General features: G+C 38.5%; 1 protein-coding gene and 2 long non-coding RNA genes across 3 annotated transcripts in view; all 3 read right to left on the reverse strand.

The window, feature by feature from the left end:
• The window catches only part of plxna1a (plexin A1a), a 289,406-nt gene extending 284,995 nt beyond the window's left edge, over positions 1-4,411 (reverse strand). Inside the window, exon 1 of the mRNA XM_051095762.1 lies at positions 4,236-4,411. The gene's annotated coding sequence lies outside the window, so the exon portion shown is untranslated. The remainder of the gene's footprint in view (positions 1-4,235) is intronic.
• Positions 4,412-7,301: 2,890 nt separating this feature from the next.
• LOC127154320 (uncharacterized) lies at positions 7,302-9,031 on the reverse strand. The gene is made up of 2 exons (XR_007825473.1): positions 8,482-9,031; positions 7,302-8,051 (listed from the first exon to the last, which is right to left on the reverse strand). It is a non-coding gene; the product is annotated as an uncharacterized LOC127154320 (long non-coding RNA).
• Positions 9,032-14,984: 5,953 nt separating this feature from the next.
• On the reverse strand, positions 14,985-16,410 carry LOC127154321 (uncharacterized). The gene is made up of 4 exons (XR_007825474.1): positions 16,299-16,410; positions 16,141-16,213; positions 15,197-15,256; positions 14,985-15,063 (listed from the first exon to the last, which is right to left on the reverse strand). It is a non-coding gene; the product is annotated as an uncharacterized LOC127154321 (long non-coding RNA).
• Positions 16,411-19,225: the final 2,815 nt, after the last annotated feature.

Consider the following 19,225-nt stretch of genomic DNA (forward strand, 5'->3'; position numbering starts at 1 on the left):
CAGGCGAGCGAAAAGGAAAAACACCACGGCACCAGTTAATAATACCCTTAACAGCTGGTTTGGCATCAGTGAAACCTACCCTATGCTTAACATAATACATTGTGAGTGCCATGACAATGCTATCCAGGATCAGTTGTAGGGGCCATAGAAAACTCCTCAGAGGGTGGTGGTAAAGCTGTAGTCTGCAAGCAGATGGCAGATAGCATTGATCGGATCCAAGCCCCGATAAGGCTGAGGGATAGATGCGCTGTCCTGGAAACTAGAAAGGAGAGGTGAGTGAAAAGGTCCCCCCCACCCTGTCCCAAAAGAGAAATCCACACCGCTGACTGGTATTGACGTACATTAACGGTCCCAGACGTTGTAATTTAATTCTAACAGCGTGTATCACTAATAATGCTAACTGATGTAATGTTCAATATGCATAAAGGGGTCAGGGGCCGATCCGCGGTGGGCGAAAGCTGCAAAGGCTCATTCGAGGGCCCTTGACACTTTCATTCACAATGGTATGTGACCTGACAATGAGGTCAAAGGTCGCACTTGGTATTTCAAGCACTAGTCGAAAAGTTGGGGTAGACTTCGTGAACTGGGTCAAGACACAGCAGGTTGGTTCTTTAGTCAGTCGTTACTCACTACACATACCGATGTCCTCTCTCTGTCACAAAACAAACACTTATTTATTCCTAGAATACGGTGCTATGTAATACTGTTCAGCGGTTAGATTATATACTGCTGACTCATGTTTTCTGAAATGAGATACTCTTGGTCATGGTCAAGCTTCATTGGTCAAGCTTCTAATCTCACTACCGGCCCCCATATTCTGACAGCAAAACAAGAAATACAGTAGCTCAACACAAAGGTGCTTTTTTCCCCTCCTAAATCAGATGGGCAGTGGAAAACAAAGAGGGCTGGAAAACACACAAGAAAAATGAGAGCTCATCATTGCTGTCCTGACATCATGAGTGGCACTGATCCTACACTGAGGTTCCCAGCTGAGACCTCCAGTCTGTTGAGGGAGCGGGAAAAGCTGCATCTCTTCTGGACGACGGCCATGACAAACAAAACATGGCCTGACCCTTCAATCTCCAAACCCTGCTCCAGCCAAAGCACTATTTATACACACTCAATAACTCAGTAAAAGGAAATGGTAATGAATTCGATGTAACAGCGCTCTTTGCACGTCGTACCGAGGCACTAAAAATATACAACAGAGACGGCTGCTAATAAGGCTGATCAAATATAAAATGGAAGCCTAATCTCTATTCTTGTCATATTCCTATGGCATGAAGTATCTAAATATCACACGCTTTCTCAGAGGGATAACCATCTGCCAGCCTTCGGCACACACTTATATAAATGTACATAGTAGAAGAAAAGTGAAGCGAGAAACAATTTTATTATCTCCTCCTCTGATCTGATACAGTCAGCTTCAAAAAATTCAGGTCTGACTGCCTTTATTGTGTTAGTCTGACGTCTCCGCAGATTTGAGGTGCAGAAAGAGCTGATAATGGATTGGAAGGGTAAATTAAATAACTTGTGTTTTATGATAAACTCAATCAAAAAGCTATCATTGTCTGTCCTAGGAGTGATATTGAAGGAAACTAAAAAGACAAGTAATGAGATTCTACAAGCCTGCTGTTCTAGGAAAGGAAAAACGAAACGGCAAACTGGCAGCTAAAGCTGCTAAATTTGGAGGAGAGATGCTAAACATCATCTTCAAAACCCCCAAAATTTTAATTTTAAATGAATTTTGTCGAAATCAAGTAAACACAATAAAGAATCACTATTGGGGCAAGTTGTCACAAAAGGTGAACTGCATATTTGTATACATCCATAAGACTTTAAGGCGATGTCCAATACAGAATCCACTTTCAAAAACGTGTCAACCTTACGTAATATTCACTAGAACAAAAGGTGTGACAACTAGCCCCGGTCATGTAACTCTAATTGTGACGTACTGTAACGTGTGGGAAAAGGCGCCAAGAGCGTCTCAGCACGCAGCGCCTCATGTTATGTAGAGTGGGCACGGAGCTTTAATACTGCCCACAGCCCACTCCACACCGGCAGAGAGACTCGAGAGGAGGCTGGCACTGACAAGCTCGAAGGTGAGGATGTCAGGGATATTTAAAACATCCGTCAATCACGGCAAAGGCCGAGTGCGCGGAACATAACGACTCAAAGCGAGATTAATTCTGACATGGCGCACTTCGTTTCCCACAGTGTCACACGGAGGCGAAACGCTTTGACATAAAGGTGGACGTTTACGCCTATAACGTTGAGATTGATGCTCTGACATTACTTCATAAGACAAACTCCATCAAACTACCAGAGACTCTATTGGTAGTATCATAGGAGTGACAGATACACAAAGACGCTGTAGTTTACTCACGGATTACTTTAGAAAAACGAGAATTTATCTAATTGTATTGAATTATGTCATATTACATCAAATGCACTGGTGATTCTAGTTGAGATCAAACCCAACTTTTATGAGCCGAATCTTTTTAGTGATTCCCAAAAAACTACTCTGATTCTTTTTAGTGAAACATGAACAAAATGCGAACAATTGTCTAATGAGTTCTATGAAACAGAATTTGGTTTTGCTTCAATACATCATACAGAATTAGTTCCGATAATTGCTAGAAAACCTGTGTGAATAAAAGATTTTGTAAGACTTACTACAATTAAATCTGAAATTCTCATCATTTGGCAACAGACCGCTATGGACATGGATTCATTTTTCCCAAATATTTCTTTCTCAGAAATACAAAGAATCGACAGTGCGTCCGTTAAGAATCGGAAACACAATCGTTCGATTCCTTAGAATTTCCATCGATACAAAGAGACCTCCGTAATGTAAGCTAACGTTACTTGAAGATTGGAACCGAAATGAAATCGCATCACTACGACTCATCGGTTAAGCTCAAAAGACACGCGTTTTACATAGACAATAGACTCACAATAAAGAGGGAATTTAAGTGTTTATATAAAACGCGTAACTTTTGGAAAGATGACGCGCACTCTCAGTAGTCTGCTTTTCACCACAAGAAAACCTTTTAGTCCAGTTACGAGTGCTCTATTGCTGACTGAGTGGTTGAAGTGTACGTTTAAACGACAGATTTCGATAAATGTTTTGTGATTATTCACCGACCTCTCATGCAACACGTTCACTTTCGAAATAAACCTATTCTTTCCAATGCAAAGGTCCTTTCAGCCAGATGAAAAACCAAAGACAGCATCGAACCCGAGCTGGAAAGCTCAAAAACGTAATCTTTCAGCTCACTTACTGCAAGCAAACACGGACGAGTATACTTTTGTCTTAAAATCATTATTGAAAGCAGAACATCACGTTAAAATGTGCAACAAACGGACTTTACTGATATCTTCCAGTGAATGAAGCAGAACATCCCGTGCATACACAACATAAACATACAAACAGAGTACCTTCGGCTGTCAAACACTTTCCCGCCTCACCAATGAAAATATATCAGTGTCTGCTTAAAATAAATAGAAAATTTAAACAATAATCATTCTGAGATTTTAATTAATCGAATGCACCATGCAGATATTACATGCGTGAAATTGCAATTAGAAATTCGTCTAATCTTAGATTTCTGCCTCTCATGCAGCCCAACAGTTCTAACCTACATCCAATTTTGCCGAATTCCCGTCTGAATTAGTCTTGGCGAGAATTTACAGACAGCCAACCCACATACTGTCACATTGATACTGACAATCCAAATAACTGAACAACTGAGAGATGTTGGACAAAGCCTGGTTTATATATTTAAACATCAAACCCTCCTCCCTATGCAGTTAAGCGTATCCCTAAAAGTGTGATATGCAATGGTAAACTGAACTATCCAACAAATGCATCGTTTACATTCTGCATACTCCGAGAGAACGCCCCTGTTCCCACATAACCTGCTTGTTACTTATTCTAGTAATGCAATTAAACCACAGGGAATCTAACCAAGTTAGTCATCCACTATTGCTGCTCAATGCAGATATATTCTTGTTTAATGCGTCAGTTAATAGACACCGAGGTGTCAAACCGCATATAAAATGTTCACATCGCACTCCTCGGCTGTTCCGACGCAATCAAGTATCGATACATTCCCTGTGAACGCAGAAGAAAACAGCGCGCAACGCGCGTCTGGGCTCAAAAAACTGCATTTTCCCCCAAACAAACTGCATTGAAAAGTCACGCCTGTGCGTAAAGAACCGAGGTTACTTACTTGTGCTTATGATGCCTCGGTTTATTATCCTCGCCATGCGTAAAATCTCAAACTTGAGTGCATTTTCTCGGCAGCAGTGTGTAAAGCTCCGCGTACACTTTCCGAGTGTGAAGTCTCAGCACGGCATGAATGAGGAGGAATGCGGTCCGCGCGTCCTGATCGAGACGCAGCCTCGTTTTGAGTCTCAGGGAACGCGCTGCCTGATACATATATCTCGCGTCGCGGCCAGGCGGCGACATTGAGCGCTCTGGAGTCTGTATGGTGAAATATACAGTTAGTCTGTAGTCTTGAATACCGGTCCGTTGCACCACCTGTCGATGTATCTAAGCACATTTATTACAATCACACAGACGACTGTTTGTTTGTCTTTTGTGTATGTCAGCCAAGCATAAAGTAGAAGCTACGCATAAAATAGCTTTAGACCAGTACTGTAATACACCCAATATTCTAATTGGTTTAAGCAATTACAAATGAGCCAAAAGATTAAATATTTCTTGTATGTGTGTATTTTTCATTAAACATGTTTAAAATAAAATGTAGGGTTGTAGGCTTACAGTAGTTACTTCGAACAAGGTTTTAACGGGCTTTTTAAAACGTTTGTAATGATACAAAAGATAACAAGTGCACGTTTTTCACCTGCCACTAAACAGACCTTGACGAACAGTAGTCACGTTGGCAAGAGGCGGTAACCATAGCAACCGTACACTGTCGAAATGCTCCCCATTATGATCAGTTTCTGTTTGTACGTCAATAAAACGACGTCATTATGTATCACTTTTTTCACAAGTTTGCATATCACATATTTCACACACTTCAACAAACTTGCAATGTGCAAGATGAACCGTGACATATTGTGCACCGAAAAATTACTTTAGGCTATTTTTACATGTATATGAATGTGTATAAAATAAATTTAAAGGCTTGAACTCCTTTAAAATAGTAGGCATTTGTTATAGGGTTGTAGTTTGTTTCTAATTTGTAGCAAACAAATATGTGAATATTATATACTTTTTATTAAATAGAAAACACACTTTTTTAAATAAATTGTTAAACTAACATAAACAAACAATACTAACATACAGTGCAGACTATAAATGAATAAATATGGGGAATATGCAGTATATTAAAACTGAAAATTGACAACTGTCACCTGAATTTTGAATATACTCAAACTATGTTGCTTTAACTGTGCTTGCCAATTAGAAAGAAAAACAAAACAAAACAAAACAAAGAAATGTGTGGCCAGATCAGAACACAGCCTTATAAGACATAAACAATTATTTAAACACAATACTTTTGGCCGAGAAAATGGTATCCATCCAATATTTACTTAATACGGTATTATGAATCCTTAGATTACAGTGAGGTTAGGTTCTTGTTTGACCAGTGATAGACAAAGACCATCTTATGTTAGAATGTATTTGACCACCCGCTGAGCTTTACAATCCCATCATCCTACTGCACACATAACCTTCCTCAGATAGAAACCAAAGCTTCTCTGATAAACACTGTGGATTCAGGATCAAACTTGCACACCCACTGACAAATCCAGTGCTAGACTGAGGACAAAGTCTGAATGCACAAACAAGGTTGTCAGAAGAGTCCAAACTTAGACTAAAATAAATTTCTGCTAAAATTTATCTCTAACCTTTATAACATGGGTTTGCTTTGTTGTATTTCTGTAGACAATTTTGCAGCGATGTGAGGCTTTTCTGGTACATCGTCACTGATGGCTTCACTGGACATATGCTTCAAGCTGTTTACAACAAATTAGAGTGCTGTCTGACCAAAAAAGTGACAAGTTTACAAAAAAACTACATACAGTATAGTGTGATGGTGATATAATATAATAGGCCAGTGACCATTTCACAAATAAGGAGATTTATGAATGTTTTAGGCAAACACATTTTTCATGTCAGCAAAACAAAGCATAGTGGAATCTGACAGGGCAAGAAAAATGATAGAATCCCTGAGCATCAGGCTGAAGTGAAGTTTAAAAATCTTTAAAGATAGATAGACAGATACCGACATAGACAGATGGATGGACGGATGGATGGACAGACAAATAAATAGATAGATAGATAGATAGAGATAAAGATAAAGATAAAGAGATAAAGATACAATCCAATAGATTGATATACATACATAGACAGATAGAGATAAAGATACAATCCGATAGACAGATAGATAGATAGATAGATAGACAGATAGACAGATATAGATAAGGATAGACAAATAGACAGATTGATTGATAGACAGACAAACAGAGAGGCTGATCGATCACTTGATGCATAAACAGATATAGATAAGATAGATAGACAGGCATAGACAGACAAATAGACCAATCGATCGATAGACAGAGACAGATAGACAGGCAAATAGATAGATAGATAGATAGACAGACAGACAGATAGAGATAAAGATACAATCCAATAGATAGATAGACAGATAGACAGACAGACAGACAGACAGATAGATACTCACTAAAAAATGTTGGGTTAAAAATAACCCAACTAGTAACCCAACTATGGGTTGGTATAGCACCTTCCCATCTATGGGTTATTTTAACCCAATGAATTGGGTTAAAATCCAGTTGGGTTAAAAGTAACCCAACAGTTGAGTTAATTATTTAGATTCATTTATATCAGTTTTTATTTATTTATTTATTTTTTTTATAAAAATACACTATAACACTACTTTGTTTTCAAATAAATATTTTATTTAAATATGCAAATATTTTTTTTTACAAATATATTTTTAAATGTAAAACAGTCATACTGCAAATGTTTACAAAATAAGTGTACAAGAATGTGAAAATATAATACATTCAAAACACAAATATGCACACACAACTGACATATTTTCAAGATGTACACTGAATTCAAAACCAACTATTCAAAACTAATGTTTATTTATCTGATTCTGGTCCACAAAACCTGTCATAAGGGTCAAGTTTTTTTGTATTTAAATATAAACATCATCTGAAAGCTCAATAAATAAGCTTTCTATTAATATGTGGTTTGATAGGATAGAACAACTATTTGAAAATCTGGAATCTGAGGGTGCAAAAAAATCTAAATATTGAGAAAATTGCCTTTAAAGTTGTCCAAGTGAAGTTATTAGCAACACATATTACTAATAATAAATTCAGTTTCAATATACTTATGGTAGGAGATTTACAAAATATCTCCATGGAACATGATCTTTACTTAATATTCTAATGATTTTTGGCATGAAAGAAAATTTGATAATTTTGACCCATACAATGCAATTTTGGCTATTTCTACAAATGTACCCATGATACTTATGACCGGTTTTGTTGTCCAGGGTCATAAATGTGTATCAATTCATATTTATTTATATCAACACATACACAAATGTGCACAAATAAAACAAACATAACATACAAACTTTTATCAATAAAACAAAAATAAAAAATCATAAACACAAGTAATAATAATAATAATAATAATAATAATAAAACAAAGTAAATCTGCTGGCTGCTGGACTTGCTGATAATCAGCAACATAAAAAGTTTTTACGGATCAATAAATACAAAGTTTCTAAGGAAGAGGTAATGTGTTGAAAGAACTCCTGGAATATTAAAGACTGTGTGCTGCAAATGGGTGCAGAGGAGCTTTGGGTAGTAGATGTCATAAATGTAGAAATGTCTGAAACACAGATCCACTGCTTGTAGTAAGGTCTTCTGTTCCACTGTTTCACCGTTGAAAATGCTAAAAACTTCTTCTCTTGGAGTTAGTGCAGCAATGCTGGTGTCATCCGGTCGCATAAAACTTCCTTCATTGACTCCTTCCTCTGTGATAAGATGAAGCAGAAGAAGAAACATTTTACAGATAAACTAGAAACATTTTTTCATAATTGTTGGAAAACCTACACTACTAATCAGAAGTTTTTGAACAGTAAGATTTTTAAAGTTATTTAAAGAATTCTTTTCTACTCACTAAGCCTGTATTTATTTGATCCAAAATACAGTAAAAGCAGTAATATTGTGAAATATTTTTACTATTTTAAATAACTGCTTTCTATTTTAAAAGCTTTGAAAAGACTGGACAATTACATTTTAAATATATTCAAATAGAAAGCGGTTATTTTAAATGCTGTATTTTGGATGAAATAAATGCAGGCTTAGACAGAAGGGAATTCTTTAAAAACATTAAAAATCTTGCTGTCCAAAAACTTTTGACTGGTAATGTATATGGATCACTAATATAAATAGTTTACTTACCTTGAAATATTTCAGTTAATTGGCATGTGGATGTTTAATGTATGAGATTCCACTGTTGTAATTTTTCCTTCACTGAAGAACCCAATGTCTAAAAATAAGTATAAACACATTTAGTACACATTTAAAAAAACATGCAAATCTGTCATAGCTTTATAATAGAAATGGCTGTAATTAGAGGCGAATCTAATATATGCATAACAATATTCAATATAAATAAACCATAAAAACACATTTAGTGTTATTCCAATTAGTGCTCGCTTTCCAAACAACTGACGCTTGCCTTGTTTTGACCAGCAGGCGTCGCCATTGTGTCACGAACGATTGGAAGCAGTGAATCATTTTGCGAATTAAGCGATTCGTTTAATTGATTCGAAACTTTGAAAAGCTTCGTTTCTCCCATCACGTCTTGCTTTTGGGAAATGTGATTATTTGTAGACTTTTCTAAACAGAGAATTAACTGAATTTGAGCGCATCTCTCTGAGCTGCCGCTGAGCTAAGGTTACATACTGGACCGAAGTTGAAAGGTTCGTGCGGCGCGGTTTAAATCAACAATGTCATTTAACATTAGCCATTTCCCATATAAAGTTAAATGTGATAACCATTAATGCGACCAAACAAACTGTAGTCAGAAACCGTATGTCTAGAACCCTTCATCAGCTGTAAAATAATACTAAACCTGTAGTAATGGTAGACGGTGATTTCAGTAATGTAAGTAGTCCTGTATACATTCCACCATACATTATTAACTTTAGGTTACTGTAATACATCTCTAAACAGTTTTACAACTTTCTGCTAATGTTTATTTAATTTATTACTGCTAGCAACCTAACTGGGACAGCTAAGTTAACGTGACGTTATTCGTTTACAATGGAGCTCATTCTCCGCAGTAACGTTACAATACACTGACTAAAGGAAACTACATCTTCGTTAAAAAAAAACAAACATACAACAACAAAAGTTCAATTTTGAAGTGCATTTCACGTTCTTCGTATAAGTATAATGTTATAAGAGTTATTTAAACCCTATTACTTACCTCACACTGATGCAGCAGCAGCTTCTTCTGTGGTCAGACACTGTCGACCGTTAAAATTTGAACTGTCGCCGCGGGAACCAATTAAACCCAACGCTGGGTTATTATTAAAAACAACCCAACGATGTTTAAAAAAAATAACCCAACGTTTTAGAAAATAACCCAACACAGTGACCCAATATGTGTAACCCATCTATTGGGTTAAAAAAATAACCCATCTATTTTTACTGTGTAGATAGATAGATAGATAGATAGATAGATAGATAGAGATAAAGAGATAAAGATACAGTCCAATAGATAGATAGATAGATAGATAGACAGATATAGGTAAGGATAGATAGACAAATAGACCGACTGATCGATAGACGGACAGACAAACAGAGAGACTGATCGATCACTCGATACATAGATATAGATAAGATAGATAGACAGACAGGCATAGATAGACAAATAGACCAATCGATCAACAGACAGACAGACAGACAGACAGACAGATAGATAGATAGATAGATAGATAGATAGAGATAAAGAGATAAAGATACAATCCAGTAGATAGATATACATACATAGACAGAAATAAAGATACAATCCGACAGATAGATAGATAGATAGATAGATAGATAGATAGATAGATAGATAGATAGATAGATAGACGGACGGACGGACGGACGGACGGACAGACAGATAGATAGATAGATAGATAGATAGACAGATAGACAGATATAGATAAGGATAGATAGACAAATAGACCGATAGACAGACAGGCAAACTGAGAGACTGATCTCTCACTTGATACATAGACAGATATAGATAAGATAGATAGACAGGCATAGATAGACAAATAAATGGATCGATCGATAGACAGACAGACAGGCCGATAGATAGATAGATAGATAAATAGACAGACAAACAGACAGTTAGGCCTACCCCTATACATCACAAAAAAAACTATTGTCAATTTTTAATCAGACAACTGCTACAGCAAGACTTTAAAACGTTTGGCTTACAAGACTAGTATCACCACAAAATGTACATCATCAAGCCATGCTGCTCAAAACTGCCCAGAAATCATTGACTTATTCACAAGAGCATACTGAGAAAATGAATTAAATTTAAGAGCTCTGACAGAATCTGTCAGAGTCACTGAATTCAACAGGCTGTATTAATCTGTACTTGAGAAAGGAGACCAGAGAGCTTCTACAGGTGTTGGTCAGGTGCTTCTAGAGGCAGGTGCAGGATGACTCAGGTCATTCAGTAGTTGGCCTTGCATCTTAAAAACAAAGTGCTCTGAATATAAGTGTGCCGCTCCTCCCTGGGGATGTTTGCAAGGTCATTGGCATTAAGAAAGTCTGACTCAGATTGATTAGGTCTAAAACTTTTCTTTCCAACTCCTGGAGTTTTGGTGAAGCAGGTGGTGATTGCAGAGATATTAGTCATTTTCTCTTTTATCCCTAACATACATCCCCTTGCAAATGAATACAAGAGTGCTCCCACTTCCCAGTGTATATTCAGAGCCATATCCTTACAGGTCCAATATGTGGGCTGTAACAGAGCCTCCCCGGTCACCTTTTCAAAACCTTTTAGAGAAACATGGATTCGGAGGCCTGCTGTGATGGCTGTTGCTTTTGCAAACACGCAGCTGTAAGTTGCTCCCTGCTCTCTGCCTCCAGTTTCACATCCTGTGGTTCACGGCCACACATTTCCTCGCAGGACATTGTTCCGCCAAGAAGCAAAGACTTCCACACAATGCTAGACTGCTTGCGGGGCTCATGGCGTATCTCTCCTGGCCAGCGCCGCCTTGATGTCAGCCATGCATCTCTTTCACATCCACCGCAACACCCAATCATAATTAAAATCTTGTGTGGAAGCGGGAGCAGGGGAAGCTAATTAGGGACAAACACTTTCTTTTTCTCCGGCACAAATCAAAAAGAAGAGAAAGGCCCGGCTGCTTCTGCACCCCTCTGATGTGTGGCTGGGGCAAGTAGGAGGAACCGATGGAAACCGAGCGTGTTTTTTTCCCTCTATTCTTTAACACTATTTTTTTTTTTTTTTTTGATCATGTGGAGCATCACAGACACGCTTTTACTTCTTTGCTCACGCTGCAGTTCTGTGTGAATTAGGTCTGTCTAACTCACTAAATGATCAGAGTGAGGACAGTAAGGAGCAGAGAGCAAAGGAGCGGGGGCGTGGGGACACTGTCTGGTGTCTGCATCCAGAAATAAGCTTCGTTTTGTTCTTCCCTGGCTGGGTAATTAAACGTTAGACTAAGGGAGTGTTTTTCTAATGGATGTATGCTGTGTTTGTCATGTAAAGTGTCATTATGTAAAAACCGATATATCAAACTTCATATATAAATAGCTAATTTTTATATATATCTATGATTTTTTTCTACATTTCCTGCTCTTCACACAAAAGTCAATATTATTGATACGGAAGCTAGGAATAAAGCATGTAATGCAACTCGACGACATGCTGATGATATTACAATAATATTTGATGAAAAGTCTCAAATTTAGATGGTCAGCAAATACAACAGATGACATCGCTTTGCAATATGATCGCACGGAGAGCGCACATACAGAGTGTCAGCATTCATACACTCAGTTTGGTATTGACTGCTGTTCGTGCAGTTTGCAGAAGTGGTTCGAATGCAGTTTGAATGAACAATGAAAGTAAATTGGGTCCAACTTTTTTAAAGTATCTCTTAATAATAGAAATGTAGAACTACAGATTTAAACAGTATAGCTGGGCTCAACCTACAGGAGTTTTAAAATCCTGCAGCACACACATAAGAAGCAACCTGATCTCATTACGAAAACGTACCTGTGGGAACGTTTTTGCAAGACGCGAAATACATATACGCCATGTACGGTTCGTGACATATTCATGTGAAATGTCCACTGAGTGGTGCCAAAAGAGTGTTCGTTTTTTCGATTTTAAAATCACCTACCATCTGCACTACACCTAAACCTATCTAATAGTATGAACAAAAGTGAACGTGACATAAAAACACACTAATTAGAGTTTTAGACCACCAATTTTTAGAGTTCTAGACCACCAATTAGAGTGAGAGCGCAATTATGGAAAGGGAAAAATTCTACGTGTGATTTACTAATAATGCACACATTAAAGAACACTTACACAATGACCAGCGCAATCTACCAAGAGCAAAAAACCGCCTGCTTTAAGACATGCTTCTTTGGGCGTTAAATAATGGCATAAATACCAGTCATTTGATGAGCACAAAAGTTAGTAAATCACATTGAGTGATTCATTTTAATACTCTCCTCTCATAAATTTTGGGTCTAAAAGGGAAACTCCTACAAATGCATATTCAGTAAGGTCAGGTGCAAAAATAACTGTCCATGCCTTTTCAGCACTAATCTTTGCGTCTTTAGTACATCCCGACAGAACTATTTCAATGCCAAAAGGCGATTTGCGTTGACACAATCTGTTAGTAACTCTAGCCCTTAATGTTTAAATATTTCTACACTCACCTGGTACATTCCACACTGAGGCGATTTCACCCTATTGCTTATCTGTCCATACGGTTGTGGTATGTTTTTGACACATTATACAGACTTCCACAAGCAGTTTTGTGAAGATGTTTATGTCTTTCTTTCCTCAGTCGATAAGAAATTATGTTTTTTTGAGGAAAACATTTCAGGAATGTTCTCCATATAGTTCATTCGTGCCCCAAAGTTTGAACTTCCAAAATGCAGTTTAAATGCAGCTTCAGATGGCTCTAAATGATCCCAGCCGACGAAGAAGGGTCTTATCTAGTGAAACGATAGGTCGTTTTAAATACAAATTTACAATTTATATACTTTTTAACCTCAAATGCTCATCTTGTCTCGTCTGTATAATCCGGGTCAATACAGTTAGGGTATGTCGAAAAACTCCCGTCTCGCTTTCTTCTTCAACTTCAAAATCATCCTACATTGCTTTTAAAATTTTTTGTAAAGGGTGTTTGATCTTCTTTGCATGTTCACTTTGTAAACACTGGGTCGGTACTTCTACAGTGGTATAGGACGATTTTGAAGTTGGGGAAAAAAACGAGATGGGAGTTTTTCGACATACTGAAATCAAAGCTCAAATCAAATCAAAGCGACGGCTCGTTTACAGAGTTTACAGTTTGTCAAATACAGGTTAATGTTATAATAAATAATAGTAACGCCACATTTTATTGTCAGTAACAGTAACGGCGTTGTAACGGGGGAAACGGGGATTCATTTGATTACTCGTTACTGAAAAAAATAACGCCGTTAGTAACGCCGTTTATTTATAACTCCGTTATTCCCATCACTGAATGTTTGATATTCACAGGCTTAAAATCTGCCTTAAAATCCCCTAATGTGTGGACAGCCTTACCAGATAATCCATGCAGAACATCGGAAAATGATCAAGGTGTTCAACAAGATTTTTTCTCAGATTCTCAAGAGGGTAAAATAAGGGATTAATCAGCCTAAAACTACTGTAGTGTTAGCCCGGCTTTGGTAAATGTCGACAGAAATTTTATTTTGCGCCAACCTTGAGGGAGTCTGATCCCTGAATTCTGAAGATACCCATCAACTGACCCTTCACTAATCTTCACTCCTTGGTTGCAACAAACACAGATGGAAGATCTGACATTCAAAAGTTGTTGGGTGGCAATAGTTAGGACTGGCCAGTAATGTTTTAAAGCTAGGTCTTGGTGAAGAGTTGTAGACTGCAACTATTTTAACCTAAGATATGATAACAAATTCAACAACTTCAGATATTAGTTCATGACTTTTCATATGTGTACAAAATGCAAGCGATTTCATCATCAAACTTAAGCAGAGAAAAAGACTACATATGCTTCTGCCAAAACGGTTGTAATTGCTTGCCCAGTCCTGCCCTCGTAATTGGGCAGTGCATCACCCGAATGTCACTCCCGTAGTTTTAATTGCCTTTCACAGTATGCGTGCATCGCCTTCCTGACTAAATATTGCACCCTATACTAGGCTGCCTATTACGTTATGTATAAGACATTGTAGTCTAACATCCCTAGACACCAATTACTTGCCCATATCAGGTTGATCATTAGTCCTGACCCAAGTCAAAGACTGAGGCCTGACACAGTGAGCATAAAGGGAATCTCTCTCGCTGTCTTTGTGTCTTTCTCCCCCTCCTTCCCTCCTCCCAATCACTTTCATGTACCAGACCCTGATCCTCTATTTGCGATTCATCACCGGACCATGAAGCGTTCCTTGTGTCTTCAGGAGCCGGACATCGTTTCCCGTTTCTCTCTGCCATCTATCGGCGTAATGCATTGCTTCTTACTGTCACCACGGCAGCACTTACCAACACCCGTCCCCTCGGCAACAACCTTGTACTGGTTTCTGACGAACGGAAATGAATTATTGAGTTGTGACATTGTTATGCTATAAATACAGAGAGAAAGACGGCTGGATGTATGAAGAATAATAACGGTTTAAGATGCACATACTCACCAACACATCATCAATCAAATTCATCATGCCGGCGGCTGTCAAACATTTGGCGAAAGCATGTTAAAAATGCATTTGGATCTATTAAATGAAAGAAAACGTTTTTATATTTTAGGTTAGATCAACTGAGAACAACTGAATTTTCTGTATTGTACTAAATCTTTTCTCCAAGTGAGCTGACAGAACTTTCAACTTTATGGCAGCGCATACAGACCTGTGACATCCCTTTGCTCCTCGCCAGTTTGGTAACAAAGGACTCCTACTCAAAAGACTACTGTAAGACAAGATAAGAGAAGGTGTCCGTGTTATCAATTCCAGCATGCATCAGTGCAGTGGTGTAAATGAGTGAGGAGAAAGGAGGGCTGGCGAAGCCCTCGGGGAGCACCCATCCCTGAAAGCAAGAGTGAAAGGAAGAGACAGGAACAGAAAGAAAGGGTAAGAGGAAGAGAGAGAGTCCCATTGCCTGTCAGATCTCATGACTTTCTTTGTCCTTGCAGTAGCATGTTGTTATTTCTGGAACCTTATCTAACAAGAATTTTTGCCATGTGTTTGGAGGAGCATAAGAGGAGCGTTCAAACTAGCCACAGCGCTGCTCTACCCTCCAGCTGCGTTGCACTTTAGCCACAGAAATAGGGTGACGGCGAGTACTGAAGTAGAAGAAGTGATCGTAAAATGACATGTTTCACAAGTTCGCCTATCTATTCAGTCCTGCTAGGTAACAGTAAACTTGGCTTGCCATCCTCGAAGGAGGCTTGATCCTGAAGCTCGGCTCGAGCTCCAAGTTACAACCCCTTCTATGATTGCTTGGTGTGAAGGAAAAATGAAGGAAATGGAGGAGAAGTGGAGGCGGAGGGATGCCGGAAGAATTGTTGCTGGGACGGCGCAATGACTGCTGCGATGATTGATAGGACTGAATCATTAGGCTCTTCCCGAACCTATACATTTAGGAACTTCATTTAATGTTGTAGAGATGCTTACCTCGTCTTTGGCTGTTATGAGTGTACAGTGTGAAATGATTTCACCAGAAGGTACCATTCATTTGTAAACCTGAAATGGTTCACCTCATTCTTTAGCTGTGTTGACGGCCCATGTTTTGTAGACTTGTTATTGAAAAATCACAAATGAGTCTACTGAGAAAAGAGACCTCAGTAAACTCACATTTAGAAATCTCAATGATGTCTCAAACAGATCTCAGAATACATGTTTCTCATCTTTTCTTCAGATGTTTCTCCTGGAAAAAAAGAAGGGAAAAACAGTAATCAAACACACATATCCTATGAGTATTAGAAAATATCTCAACAATGCTTCAAACTTACTCAGATATATGGCAAAATAGATTTCAACATAAAATCAAAGCTTTCTCGTCATTGCTCTACAGCAGAAATCTCCAACCCTGCTCCTGGAGAGCTACTGTCCTGCAGACTTCAGTTCCAACCCTGCTCCAACACACCTGTCTGTAATTATTAAGTAGCCCTGAACACCTTAATCAGCTGGTTCAGGTGTGTTTGATTGGGGTTGGAGCTGAAATCTGCAGGATTGTAGCTCACCAGGAGCAGAGTTGGAGGTTGCTCCGGAGAACAAAGATCTCAAATTATTATATATTTTATGCAAGTTTCTGAAAAAATCTCAATGGTTTCTCAAAGTAAGCACAGAATTACAAAGGGAGATTTCAGAATGCACTCAAACATTTCTGATCGACACTCTTCAGAGGTTTCTCCTGAGAAAAAGGACTTCAGTACACTCTTAAAAATAAAGGTTTTTTATTGGCATCAGTGGTTCTATGAAGAACCTTGAACATCCATGGAACCTTTCAAATGCAGAAAAGATTCTTTATAGTCGAAAAAGGTTCTTTAGATTTTTTAAATGTTCTTCAAAATGGTTCTTTTAAGAACTGTTTACTAAAATGGTTCTTCTATAGCATCAGTGCAAAAACACCCTTTTGGAACCTTTATTTTTAAGAGTGTAATCTCACCTGTCTCCTCCAGAGTTTCAGAAAAAATCTAAACAATGTCTCAATCTGCCTTCAGATTTGCCAAGACAGATCTCAATATGAACTCCCAACATTTCTGATCAATGCTCCTCATATGTTCCTCCTGAAGAAAAAAGACCTCAGCCATCTCACCTATACCTCTAGAGTTCTGGAAGAGATTTCAACAATGCCTCAAACTGTGCTCACATTAGCCAAAAACGATTTTAATATATACTTTTCTCATCTTCCATGGCTAATTGATCTATGCTATCCATGTTCACTTTATTTCTCTACACTTCTGATAATATTTTACTCATTTGAATTTCTTTTAAGGAATTAGGAGAAAAATCTCACTCAATGCTGATACTTAAAGGTGACATATTATGCCCCTTTTTACAAGATGTAAAATAAGTCTCTAATGTCCCCAGAGTGTGCATGTGAAGTTTTAGCTCAAAATGCCCAGCAGATAATTTTTTTCTATAAAATTGCCACTTTTAGGGTATGAGTCAAAACATGCTATTTTGTGTTTGCCCCTTTAAATGCAAATGAGTGGGGCCCGGCCCCCTTTCAGAAGAGGGCCGAGCTTCAAGCGCGGGCAAAAACAAAACAGGACAATCTCACGCACAGAACTCTTGGTAGCAGTGTCCAGACTTAATTGACTGAACCGGAATCGGTTTAAAAGTCAGTCATATGATTGTACTGTGCATAATAAATACGCGTTTATGAATTACACAGACGGGAAGCAAAGCGCAAATAAAAACAGAAATATAGCTGGTCTCATGGTGCCATTGTGTGCTATCACAAACTCGACAAAAGCTCGACAAATTCAAGTGGTGGACTTCACATTGCTTTCATACGTAATTTTTAACTACCATATTTATGATCATGGTAGAGACAATGGTAGCTTTAGCAACATTAGCCTTACAGAGTGCCAAGAAACTCTTTCAGAAAGGCAATCTGGAAAACAAATGTGTGATACTTTGTCTGGAGCTGATGTTCACACACAAAGCATTGGTACTGATCCCTAAACACTTTACCGATTTTTCAGGAACATTTCCTTCGAAAATGAAATGTAACCACAGTGCCCTCAGCACCTCAGATGGAGGGAGTCTTTGGAGACTCCTATGTTTGTTGTTGCATCCCTATGTCTATACTAACAGAGCAGATATTGACATAAATGGGAAGGATTTCTCCCTACGATGACATCAACGTAGGGAGAAATCTGGAACTGTGTATTAGAGATACTGTTTATGATTTTCTGGGATTATAAAAGAATAAGTGAGTTGATTTTTACCATTATTGGCTGGTTGTTTTCACACACTGCAGCCACACAACTGTGTTCAAATACCTTATAAAGGTGATTTTTGCATAATAGGTGAGCTATTAAAGATCAAGATGCAGATCTCAAGATGTTGTGAATTTCCCATTTGCACGTGCATGAGTGCATTTTCTGACTGAATTTACCGGCCTATCTATAGCTCAGATGTGTGTCTAATAGAGAAACTGAAGAGTGGATCTAGATGCTGATTTGATGGAGGGCTTCAGTCAGGTGGAGACACCCCCTCCCCTCCTCTTAGCCCCCTACAGCTGGAAAGACTGACATGGATGCGCACGGCCTGATTTACTAGGTGTGCTGGCAGTTATCTAAATGCAAAGTGATGGCGTAATGGCACTCGCAGCTCTATGTAAACGGCCGGAGAGGGGCCCGCTCCACTCTCAGCCCTCACACGAGACCCCGCAGCGGGGCATTAGCCCAGCCAAATGTAGCAGAAGTGATATGCTCAGACAAAATATGGGGATTATAGCCTGTCAAGGTTGAGGGAGGGAGAGTGGAAAGGTGACAGACAGAGTGGGATGATGGGAAAAAATGGACGGCTCATCATGTATCTGCTGATAAGGGTAGGACAGTTGGGAGAGAAGCAATTGAGGTGTTAGTCATCGACACTGAGTGGACAAAAACAAACTCGGATGCACAGTGTGAAATAGAAAGTCTGCAATTTAGAAAATGCTTTTATTCATTATTCGCCAATATTGTGCTGTAATGGAGTGTGGGATCTCTGAGATCTGCAGGACATTTGGTCTTTTCTGACAGAGACAATTAATTAATTCATAGATAGAGCCACACAGCATTGCCAATGTGACAGAGCATAGTGCTCTCCATTCACTGTGTGTGAAGTCTGGTATGTTGCCTCAGTACTGAGATTGGTTTTGTGCAATGGAAGAAACAACAGCTTGAGATACTAAAATCAAATGATCAGAGAGCATTAGAAGTAC

Source organism: Labeo rohita, chromosome 23 (assembly GCF_022985175.1).
Source record: "Labeo rohita strain BAU-BD-2019 chromosome 23, IGBB_LRoh.1.0, whole genome shotgun sequence".
NCBI lineage: Eukaryota > Metazoa > Chordata > Actinopteri > Cypriniformes > Cyprinidae > Labeo > Labeo rohita.